The 26,878-nt window shown below is 41.7% G+C and overlaps 1 protein-coding gene across 7 annotated transcripts in view; it reads right to left on the bottom strand.

Annotated features, from left to right (window-relative positions):
* Nucleotides 1–26,878, bottom strand: part of DACH1 (dachshund family transcription factor 1) — a 340,610-nt gene that overhangs the window by 137,618 nt on the left and 176,114 nt on the right. The gene's annotated exons all lie outside the window — the stretch shown is intronic.

The raw sequence follows: 26,878 nt of genomic DNA, 5'->3' as shown, positions 1-26,878 counted from the left end.
TGCAACAAGTGATTGGCTTGCAGGAAAAGACCAATCAGGCTCCAGGAGGAAGTTAATCAGCCTATTAGGCAAGTAGGATCCTAGAATGCAACAACTGATTGGCTTGCAGGAAAAGACCAATCAGGCTCCAGGAGGAAGTTAATCAGCCTATTAGGCTGGTAGGATCCTAGAATGCAACAAGTGATTGGCCTGCAGTAAAAGACCAATCAGGCTCCAGGAGGGAATCAGAATCAGCCAATCAGACGGGACTCATTGTGTACATAATGTATATAAAAACCTGAGGTTTGAGGGGCAATTCAATCACTCTTTTACAAGCTGCAATAAAGAGCATGAAATCACTACAGGACTCAGAGTATATTTCATTCTCGAAGTCCAGGAAGCTTCTGCTCGGCTTAGGGAGGGAGGTGTGATGCTCACGGGTGCAGCATCAAGCCTCCCCCCCAAAAAAAAACCTCCCTTCACAAGCTGGCGTCCTTGGCCCTAACTGTTCTCCTACAAAATAAATGCACTGCATTGCACTGCCAGGGCTCCTCATCTCTGGAAGGATCAGCTGGGTCAGTGGTCAGCTGGATGAAAAATCTTTTCCTGCTTCCATGGTTCTGCCCATTTTTAACTGCTGGGGACTGTCTCAAGTCTGTGTGTTGGGGGGAGGGAGCATTTTCATAACTCCTTCCTCCTATGTCCACCTACATATCCATCCTCACCATCCCCAAAAGTTCTTAAACTTTGCATGGCTTGTGCAGGATAGTCCAATAAAACAAAAAGCTTATGAGGCTCAATGTTATATTTTTCTAGGTCATATACTGAGGATCCCTGAACTAGACACAGATTCTTGCCGTATTTGGGACTTCGCTTTTAGAGCATTTCAAGCGCATTCCTTATACCAAAGCTGGATACTGCGTTCCCCTATGCCCTGTGAGGGGCTGCAAGCAGGAAAGAAATAAAGAGAATAAGAACAGCTTTGCAGTTTTAATGTGAATCATAATGAACCCATTCAAGCTAGCCTTGGAGAATACAATCAGCTCTACAGCAGAGTATGTGCTATTCTGTACATAAGGGTTCCTAGGTATGGCAGATCTGTTGTTGACCTTCTTTGGAGAAACTACTTAGTGCTTCTGAAATGCATCATGAAAGAAGCCCCTGCAAAATGGCTGTTGACTATATAAAACGTTTCATTGCCTGGATTTATTATTAAAAGAACAGAGTATCCAGGATGGCAAACAAACAAAATGTTGTTGTTTTTGCGACATGCATAACTAGGCCTTTGAATTACATTTTTCCCTTTCTCTCTGACCCCATTTTCTAATTATTTTAGCTTAAAGAAACTTTTTATCATGCACTTTGGTGAACTTTTTGACATTTTTCTGATACAAACCCTTCAGTGTCTTAGTGCTTTTGTATAACTTGCTAGTTAAAGAGGCTTGCTAAATACCTTTGTAGGCTGGTGATTACTATCTGCTACAGGACATTGCCACCTGCTTCACTGGGGACTGACGGAAGCTGTGTAAATGTACTCAGCAAAGGAAAACAAACAAACCTTTTTCAGTGGCTGGCAAGCAAAAAAGTTGGGATATGCCCTGTTGTTTGGGTACCTGTCTGCTCCCCATGCTCAACATAATTATTTGCAAACTTAGAAAAACTCTCTGAAGCTTGTAAATCATATGCATTGAAGTCTCCTTCAAATCACTAGTTTACGCCTTAGTAAACATGAATAGGATTGCATTGTTATTCTCCAACACACTAATCCAGCCCTCTCAAAGGCTGCCCCTGGAACCTTTTGCTACTTGAGGAAATGGAGTCTGCAAAATGGTTATGATAACTAAGCGGCTAAAATGTATTTGATTACAAGCCAGTAAGACATATACAGGCATTCCTGCCCTCATGCGCAATCACGTATATGCGCAGAACTGGGGGATAATTAAATAATTTCATTCATAGCCGGAAATGGAGGAAAACTGGAGAGTCCTTGTGGCTCGTGGGGAAAACCTCCCCAGAGCCCGAAGAAGACTTCAGGGAGGGCAGAGAAGAGATTGGAGGTGCAGTGGGGCTTTGTTTAGGCTGCTCAGCCTCCCTGCCTAACAGCTGATATGCAGGGTAGCGCAGCAGGAGGAGATGCTTTTCCTATATGTCCTGCAGCCTTCCCCAGACATTAAATTCCAGTTGTGGTTATCTTTGGTACAGTATTTTTGTTCTTGATTGGAGAGACAGTAGCAAAGAGGGCATTTAAAGGGGGTACCCCACTTACGTGATCTAAAGAAGAACTGAGTGCTGGGGCCAGGGCGGGCTGCTTTAAATGCCTCGGGAATGGACCTGAGACAGGCCTACGTGCTCCGTCAGGTCCACTCCCAGAGCCAGTCCAACCTCCGGGACTGCCTTCCATTGCCCAGTTTGCAGGCAGGCCTGGATCCAATCCCCAGCTGGCGAGGTGAGCTTTAAGTTTCCTTGCTGGCCGGGCAACCCCAGAGGCCACATCGAATCACGGCTGGGGGAAGGTGCCGGCCTGCAATGCCTGAAATGGTAAGTGGACTTACGGCAGGAATAAGTAAGCTATGTCTGGGTTCTACAGATAAGCTTGAAAATGTCCTGTGGATAGAGATACATTAAGCCTGCACATATGTGGGGGTTACGTTCTCAGAATTGCACTCCAAGTCAAAATGGTGTATAGTCAAAACACACTGGGTTCCATCGCAGATGGGAGTATTTTTAGGGAAGCTTTTAATACTGGTTGAATCACTATATTTTAATATTCTGCTGGAAGCCACCCAGAGTGGCTGGGGAAACCCAGCCAGATGGCTGGGGTATAAATAATTTATTATTATTATTATTATTATTATTATTATTATTATTATTATTATTCCTGAAACCCCACCCACTATTATATTATATTTTATTTTATTTGCCACGCGTGCAAAGCTTAATGTGCGCAAGTAAGCTGAGCACTGGGCTTAATGTACTAGATCCAGTTAGTCTGGTGCACACGGAAATCACCCCATATAAATTCTATTTAATACCTCCTGTTTTCAAAGCCTCTCGTGATTTCAAAGAGCTTAGTGAGAAATTTGACCATTAGGAATCTGCTCTGGTGCTAGAACTGTTTGCCCATGTAAAGAGCTACCCCTTTTAACTTAACTTTGCCAGAAATTGTGCAAACTTCTCATGAACAGGTGTCTGTCACAGGCCCATTAGTATGAGGCTCTGTCAGCGCTGCTTTGCATGTGATGCCATGCAGACCTGAGGGAGTTATTGATTACTTCAGGCTTCTAGTTTCGTTGAATAACGGTAAACAGGAATCAAATAAAAAGGAGGGGCACCTCTATTTTATACACCTTTTAACTACAGTAATCTGTATTTAAACTCTTCCTCCCAGTATTACAGAGAGATAATAATTTATTAATTTCAGCTAACAAAATTATCTAGTCCTCTTTCTGTTACGTGTAAAAATATTTCATTTCAAACCCCATCACTGCATGCTACTTTATCTTTCAGCAGTAATTAACAAAGTCTTAATCTGGCTAATGTTAATGACCACTGTTCTTGCCTTAAATCCCAGTTAAACCAAGCTTATTAAGGACCAATTAAAGAGAGCCTTATGTGATTGGAATAATGGTACAACCAATTTTTCCCTAGTCATAATACTTTATTTCGACTGATAAACAGGCAACAACATTTCAGCTTTTTACTGTACCCCTTCTAAGTCAAACATTATTTGGAATTTTAGGGGAAAGCAATAGTGAAAAGCTATTTGTAAGTAACTGAATAAAATAACGTATTTCAAACTTCTCAATGCACTTAACTTTAGCGCAACACACGTGTTCTAAAATAAAATGATGCCTTTAACAGCCCTGGCACCGACATGAGCTCCCAATTTCCAGAGCTGCCAATTTCAGCTAAGGTCCTCCCCAGAAAAAGGGCCACTAGAGGGCCCTTATGTGATCAGAATAATGGTATAACCAATTTTTCCCTAGCCATAATAGGGCAACTGTAGTAGACTTGGGTCTGTATTCTCACCATTCCTAACTCACTGTTCCTCGCATCATAAAATCAGGCTTCCGTCCTGAAGCCTTTTGCATGCTCAGAGCAAAGGTCTGAAGGAAAATTCTAAGCACTCAAAATGATAACGCATGAAAATATGGAATGTATAGAACTGTATCAAAGCAAAAATAATAATTAAAAAACATTATAAATAGCAGTGACCCACCGTACTTCCATTTCTCATCGACAGAATATATTGGGTTGTATCCAATAAAGTCATTGCATGGATGGAACTTCTTCCACTCATGCAACTGATCTTCCTCTCCTGCCCCCCAATGCTGCTCCCCCCCCAAAAAAAAAATCTGCTCTGGGGCTTCCCCAAACCTGCGGGAAGCAGGGGAAGAGAGGAAGGAGATGTTCTGTTGCACAAGCTTTAGTCGTTTCACTCGTGCAATGGCTTCATTCTTCTCGACCCATGGGAATTATTTTAATTGTATGAATCTGAATTCTCAAGTTACTTAAAGCTCTTCTTCCACATGGATGTGCAGGTTAAAAAAAGTGTAAAGAAAAATTTTGCTGAGCCAAGTTATGGCATTTACCTAGCCATGTCATGTCACTGTGCTAATCTGGACTTATCACAGACTGTGCTATTCTAAACTGTAGAAATCATCTAGACAAATCCCTACATCAGGGGTTTTAAATGTTCGCTTTAAATACGTTATCATTAAGGTATAGTATGCTTAAAATGGCAGACTTCTCAAGACTAGGGCAAAACCTGAAATGAGGCATTGGGGTTGAAATTTAAGAATTGCTTGTGAGCTGGGTGTCTTCTAACTCATTAAGTACATTAAGGCAGCAATCCTATAGCAAGATCTACCTAGATGAGCAGGATCCAGACTATCCTGGCTTAACTCTCTCATCCTAAACTCAGCTAGAGATATCCCCCTGGACCCAGCTGGCAGATCTTAAATTGGTGTAAGCCCTGAAAAAGATGAGTTCCAGGGACATGGCATGGAAGGACCAGAGAAGGAGGGCTGAGGCTGGATCATTCAGCTTGGTCATGTGACCTGGTGACCTGACATAAATTAAGCCAGCAAAAAAGTGGTGTAACTCAAAGCACTATTTTAAAGACTTGTTTTCCTTCTACCAGGTGTAGACCAGTTCATTCAGCAATGACTCTCCTCCCTGGAAGAGAGGGGAGTGGTTGTGGGCGGGAGCCCGAGCTCCGCCCCTGGTCGGGGGCCTTAGCCCCCGCCCCTCCTCACCTGGCTGGCGCCCACGCCCACCGGAGGCAGCCAACCAGGTGTCTCCGGGGGGCGTGTTTAGCAGCTTAATGCTGCGGCTCCAGCTCCGCCTCCTCCTCAGTCGTCATCGTTGCAGCCACAGTATAGTCCATTGGGCCCGCATTTGGGCGGCCAGCTGTGGCCTTATCCCTTATCTTGGATTGCCACCTGGGGTGCGAGTTTCCTGGTTTTCGAGACGCGGCATACGGTGGGAGGAGCTTATGCCATTGTTGAAGGAGAGAGTAGCCACGTTTGGCCCTCCTGACATCCTTATCATTCACTTGGGAGAGAATGACCTTGCTAATAGGAGAAGCGTGGACTTGTTGTGGAACATAAAAAGAGACTTGGAGGCGATCGCAGCCTTGTGCCCCAGAACAATGGTGTTCTGGTCCTCCTCCTTGAAAAGAATTGTTTGGCGCGGTGCGCAGAGCTGTATGGCCATTGAAAAAACCAGGAAATGCTTGAACCGGGCGATAGCCCGTTGGGTACACTTTATGAATAGCCGAGTCATTTATCATGACGGTATCCGGATCGGCGACCAAGCCATGTACCGGAATGACGGAGGTCATCTAACAGACATTGGGAATGACATCTGGTTGGATAGCATCATTAGTAGCATTAGGGATTGGTTGCAGCTGTGAGGGTATTGGCGGCGAGCCCCTTTGCGGCTCGGGTGGCGGTTAGGCATTGGATTCATGTGTGTCAAGGGCTAGGTGTGGCCATCGCCTATGCTATCTACCGTGGGTTATTCCGTTAAAGGAATCTGGCGGTCGTGTATTCCGTCCGATGCCTGCTTGGCGGGAGGCCATGGCACGACCCTCGGTGACATCAGGGGTGAGCCTATAGTTGGATTAGCATCAACAGGCTCCACCTACTGTTGAATAAACCCACCTCCTATAGTCATCCAATGCCTAAGCCAATACCTTTTCACTGCTGTAATCAATAAAGTTGTGGCCTTTTCTTGCCCATTAACCTTATATCACGTGTCCTTGTGTGTTTATTTCACATAGCGGGGGTCGGGCCCTCGATCCACAATAGCCATGCCGCTGAACAGAGTTTGGATCTGGTGTAACTTTACACTAACATCAAAGATGTAGGCAATCATCACTGGAAATTTCCTACACTCTGCTCATTTGCTAATTCTGATTTATTCAGACGCCGTATCTTGATATTTTGAACATATACAGTATATTAAAATTATTGTATATATGCATCCCCCTTTGTGTTTTTTTGGGGAAGGGGATTTCTTCCACCTCAAGAGTACCCATTTTGAGGAGGGGGTCTATTTTTTGGATTAAGCTTTCTGAGCAGGTGGGGGAGAAGGGGCAGGGAAGGTGTAAAAATATGTCTTTATTAGCCAAGGAGCAAACTCCAGAGTTCCACACATGATCCCATTTATGTTTACTCAGAAGACACAGCTGTTCAACAAGTCTTACTCCTAAATAAGTGTGCATGAGATTTCAGCCTAACATGCAAAGCCACAATCCAACACAGGTATGCGTCCTAAAGCTTTACCGATTTCAGTTGGAGTAAATAAATATGACTGATGTTAGCCACAGTGGTATTATGGAATGCTAACCGTTTTGGTTGCTATCATGTGCTCAAATGAACAGTTACGCTGGACTTTGTTCCAAAGGGTTTAAATGCAAGCACCCTATGCTGCGTATATATTTAAAATAATGAAATCACTGATGATTTAGACTTGGCAGATTAATCTACATCTTGTTTTAAAAGAAAGCGGGTTCTGGATGAAGTCCTGGCGTCTACTATTGAAACCCTGAAATATATAATATCCCAAAAATATAAGAATTGTATGAAGCGTGATATGTTAGTGTACAGCTGGGATACTAAATTGGAACAGCCTATGCATAGAACACATCTTTTCAGTGGCAGCAAAACTGTCTAGTTATGCTTTGTAGTAAATGTTCTGGAATGCAGCCAAGGCACTTCCAAACATTTCAGAGTTCACTTTTCCAGGGAACTCTTTTAAAAATCAATTAGTAGTGAAACTCTGTCTAATTCAAGTGTTTTAAAATGTCAAGCTTGTCTTTTCCCCCACCCCTCCTACTTGTAGTGCAATAATGATATTTTGAAACCTTTCTATTAAATTGATCATATTTTGTAATTAAGCCTGTAAAGAGAACATGCACACAGAGTTTATAAGATGCATTGAACAGAAATTTTATTCTTCAAGAGAAAATAAATAGATGAGAGAGATGGAAGCAGAGAGATAAATATGCTGTAAATTCCTAAACAAGAACATCCAAGGCAGATGTATTGATTTTAGGATGATAAATAGTTTTATCATTACAGGGCAACCGCAGAAGAAATAAATACACCATTAAAAAAATCAGAGATTGGAATATTTTATTTTAAAATTATACTGCATAAAAAAAATCAATTAAAACCATCAAAAGGGGGAAAGGGAAAAATCAGGAATAGATAGTTGTAAAATGTTCATAAAAGAGACGGTATGCAGATCAATCTCAGGAAATTAATTCAAGTAGTGATAACATGACCATGAATTCCAGAATTTTCATATACAAGAATCTTGCTTTCTCACTCTTTAATATGTAATTAGAAGAAGAGTGTTGGGCATGTTCAAAGTCATATTGTCATGTATGGTCTAAGAAGCTTGCATGAAATGAATGTGCACCCTATAACATGTTCTGGAATCTTCTGTAACCTGCAGAGATTCCATGGCAGTGGTCTAGAACCACTGAGAAGACAAGTCAATCTAGAAAGGCTTTCTTCACGGTAGAAGGTTTGAAAAGCTCTGTGATATAATTAAGTATGCAAATTAAGCAGCTCCGACAGCTAAATAAGATATGTTGGTTGTCCACCGGAAGTCCTGTCATTATATATAAAGCCTACTCCCATAGCAGCATTTTTAGATTGTCAAGCAAGATTTACACGTGAGCTGCTAAGTTTGCAGTGGACCAACTTTCATGCAATAACATCCAATACACACACACACACACACACACACACACACACACACCAAGTCGCTACAGCGGTCAGAAAGAGCGGTATACTTTTGTTCTTGAAATCTGGATAATTAAGATGAATATCAAGGGAGAACTATGATTCTCTTGGTTCCTCCAGCTTTGTGCCCAGATGCACAATGAATCGGAGATGGAGGGAAGGGAAAATATCTCTGTTCTCTCCTTTCCCAATGCGCCCCTGCTTGCAAAGTAAGAAAAGGGGACGAGTGTGTTTATGTGTGGTTAGAGACTTATAGGAATGGGTTTAAGGCACCATGAAGATTAGCAAGAGTAGGCAAGATGGGGATATTCCCCAGCCCTTGAACTGACTCAGAAGAATGATCTGCTATTTTTATCCCATACCCAACAAAAACATGCCATTACCACAATAAAGTGGGATGAAGCAGAAGCATTCCTTTCTACTAAGCGCCGCGACACCTGCACATTTTCATGAATGTCTCTAGCAATGACAATCAATTCAAATCCTACATATTATAAAAAGAATGAAGCTTAGGATCTGGGCCCAGTGTTGAGCTGCTCAGGAACTCAGAGAAAAGCCTACAACTGGGGAACGAAATCTGCAAGTTTCACAAAATAGACAGCATTTTCATTGGTGGTTTGAGCCCACCTAGCGACGGTTGTGGGCAGGATTCTTTTATTGCAGGGGGTTGGGATAGGTGATTCTCAGAGCCCCCCTTCAAATTCTACATTTCTATTATTCTATAAGAGACATCACCTTGCCAACAAAGGTCCGTATAGTTAAAGCTATGGTTTTCCCAGTGGTGATGTACGGAAGTGAGAGCTGGACCATAAAGAAGGCTGATCGTCGAAGAATGGATGCTTTTGAATTATGGGGCTGGAGGAGACTCTTGAGAGTCCCATGGACTACAAGAAGATCAAACCTATCCATTCTTAAGGAAATCAGCCCTGGGTGCTCACTGGAAGGACAGATCCTGAAGCTGAGGCTCCAATACTTTGGCCACCTCATGAGAAGAGAAGACTCCCTGGAAAAGACCCTGATGTTGGGAAGGAGAAGGGGACGACAGAGGATGAGATGGTTGGACAGTGTTCTGGAAGCTACCAGCATGAGTTTGACCAAACTGCGGGAGGCATTCGAGGACAGGAGTGCCTGGCGTGCTCTGGTCCATGGGGTCACGAAGAGTCGGACACGACTGAACAACAACATTATTCTATAGGCATTTGGTCAGGTGCCTCTGGATGAGAGACACAAGGAAGAAAAAGCAGGTCTTCAGTCATAAGTTACTCCATCACTTTCATTCATGGGATCTCAAATTCTCTAAGAGCATGAAGCCCAGAAACCTGGGATTTTACCAAAAGTTCTTTTTTCCAGAGATCTTTTGGACCCGAGTGAGACTGAGCATGTATGCAGGTTTACTTTTCCTTCAGTGAGAGGCACAGATGATGGGTAAATTTATAACACTACAGAAAAGTGTTGTTTAAAAAAGAAAAGAAAATACACCATATGTACGTCACATCATTTCTTTACCCTTTGTTCTCGTAAGCATTGAAAAGGTTTACATAGATAGCAATGGACTCAAATCAGTTTTATGTGCAACACATTTATATTAATTGGTTTGTCCTTTCAAGTTGTGTTTATCTCTTCGTTTCCATCATTGTTTCAAAGGTCACTCTGTTCCATTTGTAAATCCAACATGACAGAGATTAGTAAAAGGTGGGGTGGGGAGAACAACTAAATGAGTACATCATCAGGCAATCACACATCTCACAATTCGTTTATCTTACAAATACAAAATACCATCAAACATTTACTAAAACTTGTTTGCTATCATAAAAAATATTGTTGTCAGGAGGATAACCAGATCTGTCATGATAAAAATACTGAATAAGAAAGTTGGAATTATGGCTTATGATTACAATTAGTTCTTAAATTCTTCTTGAAGCCAAATGTGACGTCACTGTTATTCAAGTGTTTTGTAGATTTGCATGTATGAATGAACCTTTATGTATCAATTGCCACAAGGTAAAGGGTAAAGGTACCCCTGTCCGTACGGGCCAGTCGTGTCCGACTCTAGGGTTGTGCGCCCATCTCACTTAAGAGGCCGGGGGCCAGCGCTGTCCGAAGACACTTCCGGGTCACGTGGCCAGCGTAACAAAGCTGCTCTGGCGAGCCAGCACCAGCGCAGCACACGGAAACGCCTTTTACCTTCCCGTTATAAAGCGGTACCTATTTATCTACTTGCACTTAGGGGTGCTTTCGAACTGCTAGGTGGGCAGGAGCTGGGACCGAAGGACGGGAGCTCACCCCGCCGCGGGGATTCGAACCGCCGACCATGCGATCGGCAAGCCCTAGGCGCTGAGGTTTTACCCACAGCGCCACCAGTGTTTTGTAGATTTGCATGTATGAATGAACCTTTATGTATCAATTGCCACAAACCTGACTGCAATTTCTGGTTCCCTTGCATAAATATGTTGGCTGGGTTGAATGGGCGTTACTTACACTTGGTATTCTCTATCTCACCTGTTTTATCAGTTTGTTATTCCATGTAGGTTAGACCAAAATATGTAGCCTTATGTTTCTTGAGATGTGGGCCAAACTCATACAGTGCAATTTTCTGACTTTTTTGAGGAACCATGAGTTACATATTTGGTTTACATATTAATTTAATGAATTTCAATAGGGACAGATATAATGCTCCACAAGTAGACAAGGAATGATCAGCTGCACAAATATAAAATGGGGGACACCTAAATTGCCAGTAGTACATGTGGAAAGGATCTAGGGGTCTCAGTAGATGACAAGCTTCACATGAGTCAACAGTGTGATGCAGCAGCAAAATAGCTAATGCTACTCTAGGCTGCATCAACAGAAGTATAGAATCCCAGTCAAGGGAAGTAATAGTACCACTCTATTCTGATTTGGTCAGACCACACATGGAGTACCGTATCCAGTTCTGTGGACCACAACTTAAGGAGGATTTTGACAAGCTGGAATGTGTGCAGGAGAGGGCAACCAAGATGACCAAGGATCTGAAAACCAAGACTTACAAGGAATTGTGAGGGAACTGGGTATGTTTAGCTTAGGAAAGAGTAGATTGAGATGAGGTATGATAGCCATCTTCAAATATATAAAAGGTGTCACATGGAGGATGAAGCAAGCCTGTTTTCTCCTAAGCCAATGGATTCAAGTTACAAGAAAGGAGATTCCGACTAAACATCAGGAAGAACTTCAACAGTGGAACAGACTGCCATGGGAGGTGGTGGACTGTCCTTCACTGGAGGTTTTTCAGCAGAGGTTGGATGGCCATGTGTCATGTAGTTGAGATTCCTGCATTGCAGGGGGCTAGACTAGCTGACCCTTGGGATCCTCTCCAACTCTTAAGATTCTATGATTCCATGTCTACCACACAAAAAGAAGTCAGAGAAGAGCATCAATTGGTGTTTCTGCATCAACAGTTGTTCCTGGGCAAAAGACAAGCCATTTTCAATTATTAAAGTGACTTGTTATTGAAGCAACTGCATGTGGTACAGCTCTAGTTTGCCAGTGGATCACCACTGCATAGGCAAATTATTTATCTGGATCTCAATCCAGAAGTCACTACTCTGTTTGCAGCCATTGCTAACCTTACTGTGTGAATGAGGACGCATGAGACTAATTAAATTCCAGACTAACTGAGCTATTCTCCTAAAATAAAGAATATGAGCAGGGGAGGGTAACTTTTAAAATCACAGTTGCAAAAATGGCCTTGACTTCGATTAATTCCCTTTACAGGTTTGGCATCCGTGGCGTTACAAAAAGCGAATAAAATTATATGATATGAGCCAAACTTTTAAGGAAGAGGCTAACATTAACTAGTAATAGGCACATAAAATTGATTTCTCATCCTAACCCTATGGTGGTCTAAGTTTTAAATGTCAGTCTTATTTCTTGTGGGTTAAGTGGTGTTAGTTTCTGATACTTTTCAAAGGCCCCGGGAGCATGTCCTAGAATGAGCACTGAGTGTATCTGAAAACCAAACAGAAGCCGGGAAAACATATTTTGAATATATAATTTATAAGATTCCGTCATCCCCCGCCCCCCCGTGACAGTGATAAGGAAACTGTAGGAAATGCCAGAGGGTAGCTCATGATGTGAGACCATGAGACGTCTAAAGCAATGCCAACCATCTGATTGAATTGTTCTTTAGAACAGCACCTCAAGGTATTTCAGTACTTGCTACAAAAGTATATTGGAGAAATGAGGGTAAAATCAAAAGCCGATTTGGCACCGAGGAACATCAGAAATAAAATTTAGTATTAATGGAATGTTTAGGTTTTGTCCTTGTTGTCAAGCCTTTTGCAGTGAAACATACATCTATTTTCTTTAAGCAGCCTTAAAAGCAAATGTAACCATATCTCATATCTCTGATGTGGTATGAGAGGGGGAATGTTTAAGCTGGTTAAATGCCCAACAAAAACTAATAAAAAGGCATCTTCTTCCTCAGGGTGAATAACGGGTGAGTGGGTGAGTGGGGTGCCTTCCAATGGGACTAAAGTTTGTGGGAAGGAAAACACTGCAACGCTCCCTTTGCTCTTGGTTCTGATCACAAAGAGAGAGAGAGGTGCTATTTAAATAAGTTACTTGGTGTATTGTCTAGTTTGGGCCCAACCTTCCAAGGGGAAAGTCTTCGAGTTAACAGCTATTGTTACTGTATACGGCTGGCAGGGGTGCCAACTTGAATAAAATATTGGACGGGGGCAAGTAAGCCCCGCCCTGCAGAATCAATCACATGATGCAGTGCATGCACACCATTTGAATGGCCATGCCCATCAATTGGTGGGGCAGCCCCCTCAAATACTTTATTGGGGGGGCAAAGACCACTCGGCCCCTAGGAGTTGGCTCCTATGATGGCTGATATCACTGCTGGCATATTCATACATTGTGCACACACGCACCCTGGCAGGACACATTTACACAGCTAAGAGAACTATGTGGTGCTCTTTATGTCATTTCCCTGTGTGGAATTTAAGCAGTAACTTTTATGGAACTTTTAATCAAAATGTGTGAGATGGGGGGAGAATGATACCTCATGAAAATAGTTACCGTAACTTTAATAACTTAGTGAGTCCCAAAGAATAACCAAATACAGTCATACCTGGGGTTTAAGTAGCTTCGGGTTGAGAGTTTTTGAGTTGCGCTCCGCAGAGACCCAGAAGTAACGGAACGAGTTTCGCCACTCGCACATGCGCAGACGCGGGTTGCGTTCGCTTCAGGATGCAAACGGGGCTCCGGAACGGATCCCATTCGTATCCAGAGGTACCACTGTAGCTCAAAGGCTAGGAATAAATCAAGTTACCATGGTTTAAAATGACCTGGACATTCCTTAGTGGTTTTAACTTTCTGAAACTTTTAATGGCTCCTGTCACTGGATATAATTATTTCTGTGTTTATGCAAGCTATATATATAATTCCATTAATTCTGATCATTCACCACTTGTAGAATTTGGCTATCTACATATCTTATCAAACCAAACATATTCCATCACTGCTCTCTCTCCCACTCTGAAGTTCCGTGTATACACACCATGGGTTTTTAGCTACTCTTGAAAGTGACCCGCTGATACCCAAGCCTGACATTTTTATAGTTTGTGTAGTAACATGGAGGAACTAAATTCACAATTGAATTACAGTGATGGGATAAAGGGTGTGTCGGTGTGTCAGTGGGTGTGTCGGTGGGTGTAAGGGGGGGAGAGATAGCATTTGATGTGGTCTTTCCACAATTAAGTAAAATTATTATTATTACTTCTGTTTACTTACTATCATACATCATTCTGCCAGTTTCTAAACCTGTATTGAAATGCCTTCCTGCTTCATCTTTGCGTCTTCTCAATGACCTTTTTTTTTCCTTTTCTTTTTTTGGCAGTACTTCCTCTACTTGGCCACTTCCCCTCTATTTTGATATATTTATGGTTTAAATATACTAGACCTGAGGTCTTGCAATGTGGCAAAAATGTACAAGAAGTCAAACGAAAGTGCATCTAAACTCCATTATTTCACTATTAACCCTAAGGCTGCAATCCTTACACACGCTTACTTTGGAGAACGTCCCACTGAAATTAGTAGGGTTTGCATTTGAGCAGGTATGTAATAGGATTGCAATGCTGGTCTAATGAAATTTAACAGGCGGCAGTTGTAGCTTCTTCTGATGGAAGGATAAAAATAATTATTCCAGGCGTTTGCATGACCAATAGGGGGAAGATAGGATTAAAACAATTTCTATCCCGCTAGTGGAATTTGGTCTCCTATGCAGAACCACAACACCCGTGTCTTTGTATTCTCTTTCGTTCGCTCATCCCTTTGCAGCGCAGATTACAGGCCCTTGCACACAAATGACCCCAAGGAAGTAAGTACATTTCTTGGCTGAACAATTTATCAACAGCTTGAAATGACAGGAATGGTGATTCAATCCTGCATCTTAGCATATCGGATGTAGGCCACATTCCTCAGTGTGTGGAACCCGGAGAGCGGGAAAGAAGTCCCTGTCGCATTTGCCCTTTCATAGAGATGGAAATATTATTAGAAAGGACATAAACAGACTAATTAAATCACAGCAGTATGGCCGAGATGACAGCTGGTACAGCGTGTGACTGAGCCGATCCATATCTGCAAGCAGGAGGCCCTTCACTTCCAATCCACTCGCTATTAGGTGCTCTCAGGCTTGCTGTGCAGACATTAAATAATAACATATCATTTCCAAGGCTAAAGTGACTAAAAGAAATAAAAAAGGGGATTTTCTAACCAAGAAATCTTTTGTGCCAGAAGGAAACGGAGAGAGAATTAGGGGAGGGAGGCGCAAGGAAGAAAGGGAGAATCATTTACCACACAGTTCTGTTTTTGAGATAAAGATGTAATAATGCCATTACCTTTCATCAGCAGGATCCTTGAAAATCAACACTCTTTGCTTATCATGCTGTGAAATACAAATAGAGCTAAAGGCATGGTCCACAAGGCACCGCAGCAGCTATATTAACTAACAGATCTGCCCTTTGTGAAAGAAACCGTATCCGTTTCATTAGTGAAGACTCTAATTCAAAACTCTTGAAAATGAACTGCACACACTGTTTTAATAACAACATTCCTAGTCATTATCAAACTAGCAATTCTCTCAGTGCTGAATAAATGCAAGGGCCCATGTTTCCATTAGAACCTGCTGTTAAGAAAAACCATATTCTAAACCTTTCTGCTTCCCTTCCTGTTTGGTCTTTCAAGTGTCACAGCTCCCTACATCATTGCTGTCAAAGCTACACACACATTTCCCCCGAATATACAAAATGTTTATCCATCAACGTTTTTAAAAATAGCTAATTCAACTATAGTCAAAGGCACCTGCAGAATGTGGCACAACTGCTCTCGGAGAATACTGAATTAAACAGACAGTTTGAAAATTACTTGTCCAAACCTTTCATGTAATTTCCACTGAGGGCAAACCTGTAAACTGGTGCAGATCACCAAATTATGAACTGGAACCTAGAAAGAAGGGTTCTACATCCAAGACCAAGAAAGATATCCCAGTTTGGGGATACACTTCTGAAGTACCATGAGGAAAGCAGGAGAGGGGCAGGGAGCAATTATGGGAAGCTGGAGTGCATTTTTAAACTCATGGTGCATAATATAGAATGAATATCTAAACATTATTAATGAAATGTTTGCAAGAAACTGAATGCCAAATAGAAATTTAGAGAGCATCTAGATTCACCACCAGTTTCTGTTATGCATCACAAACCTTAAAAAAACTTGAAATCATACTTTATTTTATTTTTTAATGCTTTTAAAGAAACATAATTAGTACCTAGATTAATTGTAAATTAATTAGTACCTAATTATTAGTGGTACCTACAGAAATGAGTTAAAATTGTATCTGATTTTCAAACATGTTAAGGCACACACTTCTAACCTTACAACTAAAATCAATTGTCCTTTATGAAATCCACAAAGTTAATGGCTACTTTTCTAAGTAAAAAGAGCCATATGGACAATGTTTGACTTTTGAGTCAAATAAGAACACAACACAATTTAAGTCATGTACAATTTATTTTTATTACTGTGAGCTTCCTACTGGGTCCAGGGACTAGCAAGCCACAGCAGGCACTGTGTCAAGCAACATATGATTTGTAGTCCCATTATTCTTTCTCTCCCCCCCCCCAAAAAAAGCAACCATAGGAAGTTGGAACCTTCAGTATAGAGCCAGGCTATGTAGGAGAGGGTCAGAGCATGTAGTACTTCCCTTGCCAGCCCTTTATACAATCCAATTTCCCTTCCCTGGGGCATTTTTCCTACCCAGGAAAGATACAGGTCTTGGATTAAGACTCTTCGTGGAGATAAAAGCAACTTCCTAGGGTGTGATTCTGGGCGATCCTCATTAAACGTGCATGCAGAGAGGTGGAGGCACAGACACAAGTTGCTCCAATCAGGGAGTGGACACCCACACACCCCAGTCAGACCCCATGCACTTACACAATCCTGACTTTGACACCCCCACTTCCGCTGCTCCTGCTGGTGTGGAAAGTTAACTACCGAAAGATGGTCCCTCCCTCTCTGTTGCCAAGCAGTAGTCATTCGCAGTTTTGCTTAGTGAACATACTCACCAGTCTACACTGCTGGTCACCTTCCACTCTAGGCCTCCTTGTCCTGTCCTTTGCTTTCCGTCCCTTTCCTAATTATCTACTACTTCCTTCTAAGACCACTGACCCTTCCCAGGTAGGGCAGCGTTGCAGGCTGGTGATGCCTCTTCCACTCGATCCATCATGGGTTCAGGTTGCTGGGGCTTCTGGATGGCAAGGGGGTTTGGAAGCTCCCCACACCAACCAGGATTTGGATCCAAGCCTGCCTACACAATTGGCCAATGACAGGCAGGCTTGGAGGGAGGGCCTGCCTCAGGGGCAGGCCTGGACAGAGCAGGTAGGCTTCCTTCAGGCTCACTCCCGGGGCATTTAAAGCAGCCTGCCCTGGTCCCGACACCTGGTCACCCTCATCAGATGCTACACCCAACAACCCCCTTTTGTGCATGCTGTGTCTTGGGTATTCTGACCTTGGTTTGACATTGTTGGGTAGGAAATTGTCCACCCGGCAAACTGGCTCCAACCTAATGGTTTTGCCTACCTCATAGCAAATGTCACAACTTTGGCAGTTGGATTAGTCTTGGTTGAAGGGGAGCTTGTAGTCTCTGATTGCCCCTCCAATTGTGGGACAACTTGTTAAAGGAGGAGTTGCCTAAGTCCATATGCCCAGGCACAATTTCATAGTTAGTACCTCCCAAATAACAAATAACAAGGGAAAATAAAATTGCTGCCAGGTTTATTAAAAATAAACTCTTTCTTCCTACGTTATCAGAAACCAAGTTGTTGAGCCCTGCCAAAGATTATGAGTTGAAGCTGAAATAGTTTAGAAAAATGAGGTTAAATCCTCGCCCACTTTAGGTGACAGGAAGAAAACTGCACCAACTCTCTCTCACACACAAAAGAAAACAGAAGTGTCTTTTTTTTCTACTCAACAATGTAATAATAACTAATCCAACATATTTCAAGCAACAATAACAATTCATTATGTGTAAAATTGTTGTACATTTGCTAGTACACTGTTGTACAAGCCGCAAAAATATTTTAATACTATAACCTACTAGATAATGCAACTATTTTTTTTTCACTGTACAGTAGTTTGAGAAATGTTCTGGCATGTTATAAAACTGAGAACAGCCCAGCTGACCAACATTACTGAAATGAAGGTAATACCAAAATCTGATAGTATGACTGACTAAATGTCAGCAGCAACAGGTGCAGCTACAGAAACTGTGATATTCAGTCACCACTACCAGGAAAGGTTGAGGTGGGAGTTGTGTGTTTAGTGACTTAAATCACTATTTGGGGGACGGGGATACAAAAAAATTGCATTTGTAGGGTGACGTGCTACATCTCTGCATGACTTGTAGTAGTTGTGCTGACGGAAGCCAATGGCATCATCAACCTACATATCCTGCTAGTATTCTCTGTGGGCACATTTACACTGTGAAACCTGAGCTAATCTTATATCCTTGGCTACCCCCTGGCAATGATGGCTAGTACATTCATGAGTCCAAATTCCACAGTTCTACACATCCCACACAGACTGCTATATATTTCATACTGAAACCCAACTGCATAAGTGGATTTCTATTGCACAAGTGGCTACATATCAAGGATTATTGTCCTATAACTTTTTAGGTTCAGAGTTAACTAATGAGTTACGCTACTGCAAGCCAGAGGAAGGTCTTTTGCTGGTGAAATGGGGCTTTTCTTCCCCTCTCCTCCCCTTCATGCCCCCATACGCCCCTCAAATTGGGTCCGGGAACCCCCAGTACAGCACATGGGGGAGGAGGAGGGGTGAGATCTTCCCATCTGGCAAGCTGAAAGGCTTGCGCCAATGGAACAATCTCCTTAGTTGAATTCCTCCCTCAGAGTTTAAATTCCTTACACATCTGCTAAATAAGCAGGAGCAAAAGCAGTTTCCCACTAGAAAGGGCTTGCAATAAGTGCAAATCCCAAAGCAGCAAGTACAAAGCAAGTCTTGCTACTCAATGGGGAACCTTTTCGACTCTAGCATTGGGGCTTTCTTTACTGCATGAAATATTCTAATAGTGCTTATGCACAACACAGTGCTAATGCATTTGACTTGGGATTCGTTGCATCCAACCCAATATTTTGACAAATTTGTACCACACAATAAACACCTTTGTAAACACGTGAGAAAAAATGAAACCCAGGTCTACTCAACACCAAATTTATAATTACTGGTAAGGAAAATAGGTATATGGAAAAAGCAAGTTTTGGAGCATCTTCTTATTGGTTCATTGCAACTTGTGCGTGTTACAACCTGAAAATTGTCAAAGCCGACTGCAAAAATTTTAGTAGACTTGTAGATAATAACATAATAAAATCAGTAAGATGTGTACATACACCATTGGCCACAGAGCTGCAGGGCAAGGATGAATTTGCACATGTCTGAACTGTGGTTCAAGCCCAGGGAAGCTCTGAACCCAGGAAAATTTGTTGGAATGATAATATGGCAAGAAGAAGAATGGCAATCTTCGCGGAGCTCTGGCCCAATGGTGGCCAGTGGCTTGAATTTAATTAATTTTATAATGAATGATTTTAGAGTGTTGTTTGTGTTGTACTTTTGTATTGTTTTATTGTTGTTAGCCGCCCTGAGCCCGACTTCGGCTGGGGAGGGCGGGATATAAATAAAATTTATTATTATTATTATTAATAATAATACTTTACGTATAAAGGAAGGTTTATAATCATTTGGTTTAGACTGTAACCCTAAGAGTTCTACTTCCAATTAAAAGCAATAAACTTACTATTTAAGGATAGGGTGGCAAATCTCTTGGAAGACTAATAAAATTTACATTAGCTTCTAATAAAGTATCATTTGAGTGAAACTTTGTCCTGAAACATTGGACTGTGTATTTTGCCTTTTCGCCTCCCTTTAAGCTATGGAAGAATTGCACACTTTAATGGCTGTTGTGTTAGTCGGTTAAAAAAAAGGAGTTCTGTGACATCTTAAATACTATGTTTTATGGCAGTGCAAGCTTTCATAGGCCAGAGCCCACTTTGTCAGATGATAGTTAGATTTATATGGCCTGCCTATGGAGAATTTCATCTGTCATTTGCAGTGAAACTGAAGCTTACAGCGTTTAAATATTTAGCTATTTCAGGGCACTTCCTTCCTTACATTTGCGGAGAAGAATCACACAGACTCTAATAGGATTTATCAAAGTAATACAATTAGTTAAGTCACATTTCTTATTATGGCATGCTTAAAATATCATGTTGCTATAATTGTCAGGACATCAGTGGATACAACAACAACAATGAAAGAAAGCAGACAGACCAAAAATTCTAAAACTATGGTTCAAATTTCTTGCTGAAGAAGCAAATTATGAAAAAATAGAAAGTAGCGCAGTGTTTGGGTCTAACATAAAGAGAGTATTTTATAAATAAAATGGTAAAACATTGCTGTTACATTTCTTTGCTCCATTATGACTGGAGTTACAAATATATGTTTGGGCCAGAAATAAAATAAAGCTTTATTTTTGTACTGATCTTAAATGATACAAGGATTTACGGTAAGTAAGCCTAAATTCCACCACCCCAATCACACACACATCTCTAGATTATAACCCTTAGGAAGCAGCCTTAGCCAATTCCAATTTTTAACATGTCATTAATTCATTGTTCCTGGAGCTTCAATCTGCTGACACTACAAGCTCAATTTAGAACTGGGGAGGCATCTCACTTTTCTTTTGAATGCTATTGACTATCTAACACAAAAAACACCACTGTTTCGCCAATCCTTTTATAAATTTGCTAATCCCTGTTCAAATTATTACATCAGAGTAGCTGCCTCACACTTTCCAGCAGCGAAATGCAAGGGAACAAATCCCAGAAATGTAAACAGTATTGGCATCCGAAATATTCTTTACGTCAAATTCATTGCGCCAAATTCCTTTTCTGTCCCTTAAGTGCGCCTTTCATACTAAAAAGTCTAAGAACCTGTTAGCTGATGCACTATCCCAGGAATGTGGCATTTCCACAGAATAAATACAAAAATGCATTTTTAACAGGAAAGTGAAACACTTAACATATAATGTACTGCTCTAGGGTGTTTTGACTACTGCTTTGCAAAGACTTGTGATAGCAGGTTTACCCATTTATCCTAAAACAGTGATAAAGAGTGTCTGAATGATTGCCAAATGCATGTCATATGTCGAAAGCAACTTGTGGGTAATGTCTTATTCTTCAGGTTAAATTTTTATTATCACAAGGAGAAAGCACTTGTATATCATGTCTAACTACTATGGCTGACATTTGTCTTGAGACACCTATTTTTTCTGCACAATGCAACTTTTCAGAAATGCAACTGAGCTGTGCATAACCAGTGTGTTTGTCCCTTTGCGAAATACCTGCAAAACCAGAAATGTAAAAGCAGTATAGGTGTATGTGTACATACTCAAAACAACAGGAGGAAAAAGACGTTAAAGTATGTTAAGCAACGGCAGAAAAAAATCTTACAAAGTAACAATACTGCCATTGAATAGAGACTTTAGAAAGAGCACGCTCTGGCTTTTTCACCCTCCGATTTGGAATCTGCTCACAGTACTGCCAGCTTAACCAAAAAGGATTAACTCTCATATCCAACTGAGAACACAGATAATTCTCAGTAATTGGTAAAAAATGAAGATGAATGGGTCTGAGAGATAAGGAGCAATTAGCTCATCAGCAGTTACAGCTGTGCACTCAATCCGGATCCATCTCCTGAGTCTCGGCCCCTTTTAAAGAATCCAGGCAGGAGAAGCACACAGGACACCTCCTTCTTCCCAAAATCAGTGGTGTACCTGCCCATCATTCTTCCTCTTCCTTTTTATTTCCTCACTGTACACGACACCTGTCATAGCATTCTATGTAAATTACTACCTCCCCTAGGACCTAAGTCTACAGCCAATCTTCCTTTTCAACTTAAGGAAGGGGGGGGGGCGCAGAAACCAAATGACTACTGTAGACAGTCTTAAATTCCCTGTCAATCGTTTCATTATAGCAGCATCATCTGTTTGAAAATATAAGCAATTCCCTCATCTAATTATAGGGAGGATTTGAGGTTCATTAACATTGCCAAGGAAGAGATTCAGATGTGCAACCGCAGAGCTGTGCTCAGTGGCCTGCATGTGTTCTCTGTTTCCTTGTATTTGCTTTCTCAAGGACTCGAAGACTTTCTTTCCCCCCCGAAGCCATAAAATTAATTCTTCCTTCTAAAATAAGACACATGAATTGAGAGAAAGGAAATGACTACATTTTAAACTGTTCTGTTCTTAGAGGCAGCCACTGGAGGCAAATATTTTCTAATCAATTGCTTTGATACTCTTGCACTGTCGTTTTGTAGAGCAAAGAATATAATAAGTTTAAGGAAGGCAAAAAAAATTCTCGGGCAACAGATCTTGACTTATCGTAAACATGTCTCTTACTGTTTTGAACGTTGTAAATTTGTGCAGATAAAAAAGGAAGTCTGGTGTGTCAAGAACACCACTCCATTTTCAACACATCTTGTGGTTGCCTCGTGGATCATTCTATCCAAGTCACTTACATTTCCTAACTAATGTGTTTAGAAACAGAGAACACTAAAGTCATTTCGATTGCTTCATTTCCTTAAAGAAATAATAGCAGGAGTTTTTAAAAAGTATAATTGCAGCTTAAACAATGAGATTTGTTTTTGGAACATCTGTTTTGAGATCATATTGTAAATGAACTCATTTCCTACTTTGCAAGTAATTTACTATTGTTGATCACTGTTTACAAGATATGTGGCTCAGTCATTAGGTAATGGCAAAGGTTCTTCACAGATCCTTGGAGAATGCTTTAGAATGTTTGCTCAGTATTATTCTGACATTAATGCTTAAAGCAGGGGGGGAAATGGGTGATTTCCCCTTCCATCTTGATAAGCCACTGTCCACAAAAATAGGTCATACCTGTATAGCATGCTTTCTTAAAACGTTCTTATAACTTTTTGGTCTCCATTTCTATCTGTTTCCCAATGAACATAGTCTGATATTATACAGTGGTACCTCTGGTTACGAACTTAATTCGTTCCGGAGGTCCGTTCTTAACCAGAAACCGTTCTTAACCTGAGGTACCACTTTAGCTAATGGGGCCTCCCGCTGCCACCGTGCTACCAACGTGTGATTTCTGTTCTCATCCTGGGGCAAAGTTCTTAACCTGAGGTACTACTTCCGGGTTAGCGGAGTTTGTAGCCTGAAGTGTTTGTAACCCAAGGTGTTTGTAGCCCAAGGTGCCACTGTAGTATCTACACACACAAACACACAACTTCTACAGCTTTAAGAAAAAGCTTCAATTTTAAAACGCATGTTTTGTGTCATAAGAAGCTCTTTGTGAAGGAGAAAATGATGTTTACTTAGAATCCCGTAAGTTCAAGGCTACCCCCATTCTCTTTAAAAGCCAGAGACAGTGCTGGACATGTGGCATCTATTGTATGTAAACATGGAGCTGTCTCCAGAGCCGAAGTGAGTGGGAAATCCCCACCCAGGAGCTACATGCAAACACCATAGCACTCAACATTTATATAGCACTTCAGGTGGTTCAAAGCACTTCAGATCCATTATCTCAGCAATCCTTACAATGTTGCCAGGAGAGGTGTCAATTTTATTATTCCGTATTTTAGATTTGGGGAAGCGGGGTGGGGAGGAGAGTGAGACTGAGAAAGTGTGGCTTCTCTAAAGCTAGCCAGGGACTCGTAGTTCACAGCTAAGAGTCCTGGCTCTCAAAGTGAAGGCCCTCTATAGCAAGCCCAGGAAGCAGCCTTCTACTGAGTCAGACCACTGCTCTATCTTACGCCATACCGCCAACACTAACTGGCTGCCTGGCTTTGAGGAATCACAAGATTGGAAGGGATCTTAAGGGTCATCTTGTCCAACTCCCTGCAATGGGGAGGTTGGCACCATGGCCAGAGCCAAAATAAGCCTTTACTGTAACAACTTCATGGCGAGTCCTGGCACCGTTTTTTTCTAGAAAAAGGACACAGGATATATGAGGGGAGGGATTCAGTGCCCCCATCATCCAAACTGATGATTTGCATTGTTAGGGATACAGCACCGATCACCTATTAGAGAATGGAAACAGAGACCTGATCCATGAAGGAAAACACAATGCTGCTTGATGAATACGAGATTTATGAAGCACATTACACCTTTTGTACATGTGCTTAGCATTCATAAAGGTGATCTGCAGGTGGAATCTTGCTTCTGCACACAGATTTGTTCGCGCGCACACACATATATATATGGATGAGTATCTATATTTATCTCTTTAATAAAGAAAAAAAATGAACATCTATATAACTAGTGGCTAGAATCCACATCATCAGATTTTGTTCTTGGGCTGACCTTTCAGATAGCATTCCCCCCAAAACCTGAACAGCTCCAGCATGTTCATGCTATTTTATCCCTATTTTTTTTGGGGGGGGGGGTTATTCTGAGACAACCTTCTGTAAGGCCAGTTAAGGAAAAACATTAGTTGCACCTCTTTGGTTCCCAGCCAGCTTATTTTAAACTCATTTTTGCATTTGCATTAGAGAAATAATTACAGAAATAAAAAGCTTTCTACTAAATATGAATGTGACCTTGCTCTTAAAGGGGGGCGGATCACTTTATAAGATCATACTCTTAAGAATAGTACAGCTTTGATGTCTGGCTTATGTAGCTGTTACTTTAAACAACCAGGCTAAAATAATTTATCTCTGCTGCATGCTCTGTGAGAAGTTGCCACTAAAAAGAATCCAGGACATTTTTCCTTCTTATCTGCAGTGTAGCTGGTATCAGCCAAGCTGTCACAAGACAGTGCTTGATATAAACAAGAGATTGCAAAGACATCTCAGTAATCAATATTAGGATGGCTACAGTATGGAAGCCCCAACCACTGCATATCATTTGTCTCAAGCATCTATTTCTATGACCAAATGAAGCATTAATTCAAATCATAAATCTATGGTGATTTAAAACTAGGAATGAGCACCTGCCTGCTTTAATGATTTATTTTGTACATTTCAGTAAGCAGGAGATTTGTCCATATGAACTGACAGGTCACCTTCAGATGCCAGTACTAGACTGTTTATCACCATGCAGACTAGCATCTCATCTTAGCAAGTAAATATTAAACTAAAAGAATGCTAGCTGATTGTGGAAAGGAGAGAACAGGTATTGCGGCTATATATTTTATTTAAGCCACACTTGGAGCCCTCCATGTGGATTTCCTGTTTCCCAAAGCTTAAAAGGCAGCAACAAAAAATGGGGAGGTAAGAGAAGTAATAAATGATTAGTTTTTATTGTAGTTTACCTCCTTCAGATCATTTTATTTCGTGACTTTTCCCCTGTCGCTGCTATGATCATAGTGATTATGGTTATTTTAGAGTACCTACAGTAAGGGCTGTACCTAAAATAAAATACTAAAATACTCCAACTTCAGGTTTACTGTCTGAGAAAAGCACCCAAGATTAAAGTGGAGAAGGCAGTGCAATTTTAGAATGCCATGGGTACCCGAGGACAGAGAAATGGCTTCCTGTTTGTGGAATTCTCTCCCCAGAAAGGCTCACCTAGCACCTTCATTATACATGTTTAGGTGCCAGGAAAAAATGCTCCTCTTCAACCAGGCCTTCTATCCCACAATGTGTTGGGGGGGGGGTTGCTCTTATTGTGTATTTTGTGTTTTTATTTTGTGTTTTTATGCTGCAAATTTCCCTGAGATCTTCAGATGAAGGACAGTATATAAATTTAAATAAACAAACAGATCTCCCACCAGACTTTGCTCCTCCTTATCTGTTTTTCTTTGTTTTGCTGATGTCTAGAGGAACTGCAACGTGCTCTTCCTCGTTTGCTAAAGAAGTAACATGCTAAACATGTGAATTTGTATGTATGGATAGACTTGAAGCTGTTATGGATGGTTACTGAACTAAGCCACTGTTTCAAAGCATTTTAGGTTCAGGGAACACTTTTCACACTCATTTGTCTGCTGTGGAACCCCTGAATGTTTTGAAGGATGCTTGGGAATGTTTGCAGGGGTATGCTCAGACAATGTGGGGTCTCTGGCCAGGCACAGGGAATATTATGTGCCCTACAATATACCAGGAGCACCATCTCGCCCTCAGGATTATGGAGGCCCACCACTGTGACGCGGATGTGCAACATCAATGCACACACCTGCACGTTGAGGCGAGATTTGGAGGCGGGCTCCTCTTCCTCCTCCTCTCCACAGCCAGCAAGGCACCCTTTTCCATGGGGAGGGGCTCCGACTCGGAGGCAAAGAGACTCTGCCTCCGTGTCCAACCTCGTTGGCTGCAGGAGCTGAACTGTCCCTCTTTCTGTGGCTGCAGCAGACAGAGTGACAGTTCATTTCCGCACTCTGTCGCCAGCAAGGCACCCTTTTCCATGGGCTTGGACTTGGAGGCAGAGACATGCTGCTTCTGCATCCGCCCCCTCCCAAAGGGTGACGGTGGAGGGTGGAGCTGAACTGCTTCTCTCTTGGAGGCAGCGCCACAAAGACTGGCTGGCTGCCTCTCTCTGGCTTTGCTCATTGACTTCGACCCCCCGCCACCTCCTGGAGTTGGCTCTTATGCAACTAACCCATCATTCCTGTGTTTGCACAACTACTAATCTCTCTACAAGACCATATCCAAATACTGCCATCTGAATACTATGCTCAATGGTTCTAATATAGAGATTCAAGGGTAAAAAAAAAACCACATTGATATGAACATCAAAATCTAACTGTACTGTAAACACGGCTTCCAAATAAGCTAGCAATGACATTTGTACAGCTTATTTTAAACTCTGTCCTGTTTTTTTGGGGGGGGGGTGTTCAATGCAGGTGCCATTGACACTGTGCAGAATAATGGTTCCTCTAGATCTCTCATTGTTTACTGTGACAATGGGTCATTAAAAGAGTCTCATTGTTAAGCACTGATTGATCTGGTTCTATTATTAGTTTGTATTCTTAGGGCTGCAAGGAGGGTGGGGCAAGCTGTATCATGGTGACAGAAACATCCTCATCCCAGAAGTTCCAAGCAGAAGCAAAAAGAAAAAAGTG

This window comes from Podarcis raffonei, chromosome 4 (genome assembly GCF_027172205.1).
Source record: "Podarcis raffonei isolate rPodRaf1 chromosome 4, rPodRaf1.pri, whole genome shotgun sequence".
Classification (NCBI taxonomy): Eukaryota; Metazoa; Chordata; class Lepidosauria; order Squamata; family Lacertidae; genus Podarcis; species Podarcis raffonei.
This window is presented reverse-complemented; position numbering and strand designations above follow the sequence as displayed.